Here is a 3,821-nt window from a genome sequence, read left to right as displayed (position 1 = left end):
GCCCTATACAAAGCTCAAGTTCAAGTGGATCCAGGACCTCCACACAAATCCAGATAAGCTGAAACTAATTGAAGAGAAAGTAGAGAAGAGCCTCGAACACATAGGCACTGGAGAAAATTTCTTAAACAGAAAACCAATGGCTTATACTCTAACATCAAGAATCAACAAATGGGACCTCATTAAATTGCAAAGATTCTGTAAGGCAAAGGATACTGTCATTCGCACAAAATGGCAACTAGCAAAATAGGAAAAGATCTTTGGCAATCCTACATCTGATAGAGGGCTACATATTCAATATGTACAAAGAAATCAAGAAGTTAGACTCCAGAGAATCCAATAACCCTATTAAAACTAGTGCAGAGCTAAACAAATATTTCTCAACTGAGGTATATCAAATGGCTGAGAAACACCTAAAGAAATGTTTAACATCCCCAATCATCAGGAAAATGCAAATCAAAACAACCATGTGATTGCACCTCGCACCAGTCAGAATGGCTAAGTTAAAAAACTCAGGTGACAGTAAATGCTGGTGAGGATGTGGAGAAAGAAGAACACTTCTCCACTGTTTGTGGGATTGTAAGCTAGTACAATCACTCTGGTTACCAGTCTCAAAGCTCCTTAGAAAATTGGACATAGTATTACCTGAGGACACAGCTATACCACTCCTGGGAATATACCCAAAATATGCTCTAACATACGACAATGACACACATTCTAGTATGTTCATAGCAGTCCTATTTATAATAGTCATAAGTTGGAAAGAATTTATATCCTACTACAGAAGAATGAATACTGAAAATATGGTACATTTGCACAATGGAGTACTACTCAGCTATTAAAAACAATGACTACATGATACTCTTAGGTAAATGGATAGAACTAAAAAAATAACATCCTGAGCGAGTTAGCCCAATCACCAAAAAGCCACACATGGTATGTACTCAGTGACAAGTAGATATTAGTCCCAAATCTCAGATCACCCAAGATACAATTCACTGACCACATGAAGCTCAAAGAAGAAAGATCAAAATATGCATGCATCAGTTCTTCTTAGATTGAAAAATATAAATATTTACAGGAGAAAATACAGAAACAAAGTTTGGAGCAGAGACTGAAGGAAAGACCATCCAGAGACAGCCCTACCTGGGAATTCAGTCCATATATGGCCACCAAACTCAGACAATATTGCTGATTCCAAGAAGTTCATGCTGATGGTGGGTAATGTATCTGTCTCTTGAGAGGCTCTGCCAGATCATCACAAATACATAGGTGGATGCTCACAGGGAAATATTGAATCCAGAATGGTGTCCCCAATTAAAGAGTTAGAGAAAAAATTGAAGGAGCTTAAGGAGTTTGCAACCACATAAAAACAATACCAACCAACCAGAGTTCCAGAGAATAAACCACTAACAAAAGTGTAAACATGGGTGGACCCTTGGCTCTAGCTGCATATGTAGCAGAGGATGCTCATGTTGGGTATCAATGGAAGGAGAAAAGCAGTGTATTGTAATGTCAGAGCAGGAAAGAGGGAGAAGGTGGGTAGGTGGATAGGTAGTTGGGTTGGGGAGTACCCTCATAGAATCAGGGGGATGAGTGATGTGATAGGGGTTTTATGGATGGGAAACCAGAAAGGGAATAACATTTGAAAAGTAGATAAAGTATATCCAGTTTTAAAAAAGCATCTATGTTTATTTTCCCATCTAATATAACATTTTTATTAATTTAGAAAAATACTTTTAAGTATTTTACTTGGAAAAAATTTACCTGGTTTAGAAACACTACAGAAAGTTCACTAATGTCCATTAGTATCTTGCATAAAGCACAACAATTCACTAGATATTCTGAGTAACAGTTCAATGTTATCCAAGTATTAATATCAGAAACCCGTCAATATTCTACCTACATGGTTAAAAGCACTATGCGTACATGAGGGTCTCTAAATTAAGGTTCTTCAATTGGAAGTTTTCCCAATTTATTCATATTATCCTGATGTAGTTAAGACAGTCCATATAAATACTGGACAGAGTCATTTTAGCTACTAAAATATGAGATTACAGAACCAAGCAGTGGTCATGAGTGTGCATAAGCTCCAGAACTGAGATACTGGTCCCCAAAGCACATAAGCTATACTGCATCCTTGGCTTTCTAGCCATTTTCTGCCATTGAGAGTGATTTGGGATACCTTATTTTACATTGAGCTATGATAATAAATATTAATATGCCTATGTGGCTTTAAAACATTAAGTTTGTAGTTTGTTAAAGTAACTCTTGGGAAATTATTAGATGACAAATTGGTATATAAATATCTCTACATAGATGATTAAATGTATATTAACTTATAGAAAAAGTAATTGGTATAAAACAGATTTAATCATAAGAATATATTAGTAATCATTTAATTAAAACTAAAAATTTGCAAGTAGATTTTTTATTGCCAACATATTTATAATAAGATTTCTAACATGGATTTGAAAAAATGTAATAACCAAAGCACAGTAACTATTATTAGTTAATTTAGACCATATGTTACATATTTTTGTACATTAAACCTTATTTAAAACATGTGTTTGTAAATTGGGAAGAGAGAGAAATGTGGAGAGGGTTGTAATGGGTGATGTTTATGGTATGAAATTAAGAGAAGTAGGGAGTGAAAGGGAGGGGTTAGGCAGAAAGAGAGGGAGAGAGAGAAATCTGAGACTTCTGGCTCTTAAATTGTTAATTAAAAGCTAGAAGGATAGCCACTTTTCTTACAATAAAAAATCATATTAAAGTGATAATTTTTCTTAAAGTTAACAGAAGCCTACAAGCAATTACATTAATTTGACATTTAGGAAACTCTTATTTTTTTTTTCAAATACTAACTAAACATTTATTTAGGCTAACCATATAAGTCTTCATGTATCTTAGCAAATTTAACAGAAAGTACATCATACATGTCTGTTGCCAAATCTTAAGAAAACAAAATTAGAAATTAACAAAAAGATAATTGACATTACAACAGTTTAAAGTTGCTAAGCAGCAGCACATTACAAATTATCATGGGCTCAAAGCAAAAGATTAAGATAAATTTCAAAAATATTTGAACTAAATAGAATAAACCCACAGAATCAAAATGTGTAGCTTTCCTGCATGTTCTAGAGATGGGAAATTATAATACTGATTATCTGCTAGAGACTTGGAAGGGATTAAAGCAATATCTGCAGAATGAACCCTATGAAAGCAGCAATGAAGAATCAACTATAGATTCTAAAACCCAGAAACTGTTTTCCTGAAAATGAAACAATTCATTTTAATACATTAATAAAATTTTGTCAGGAATAAACAAATGGCCAGTTTGAATGAGGCTCTCTCACAGCAACTGCTTTTGTATTTAAAACAACAACAACAATAAATGCTAATTCCAGTCCTAAATTATTTGACAAGTGAATTCTGAGAAATATAAATGGAAAGCATTTGAGATGTGAGATCTGCAGTTTGTGGAACTGGAGGATTATACGGGAAGAGATATACATATTTACGTGTGAGTATATGGGTCCTCTCTGTCTCTGTCTCTGTCTCTGTCTCTCTGTCTCTCTGTCTCTCTGTCTCTCTGTCTCTCTCTCTCTGACTCTCTCTGTCTCTCTCTCTCTCTGACTCTCTCTGTCTCTCTCTCTGTCTGTCTCTCTCTATCTGTCTCTCTGTCTGTCTGTCTGTCTGTCTGTCTGTCTGTCTGTCTCTCTCTCTCTCTCTCTCTCTCTCTCTCTCTCTCTCTCTCTCTGTGTGTGTGTGTGTGTGTGTGTGTGTGTGTGTGTTGTGTGCTGATGAAGATCAAAGGATCAAAG

This window comes from Micromys minutus, assembly GCF_963924665.1.
Source record: "Micromys minutus genome assembly, chromosome: 14".
Classification (NCBI taxonomy): Eukaryota; Metazoa; Chordata; class Mammalia; order Rodentia; family Muridae; genus Micromys; species Micromys minutus.
This window is presented reverse-complemented; position numbering follows the sequence as displayed.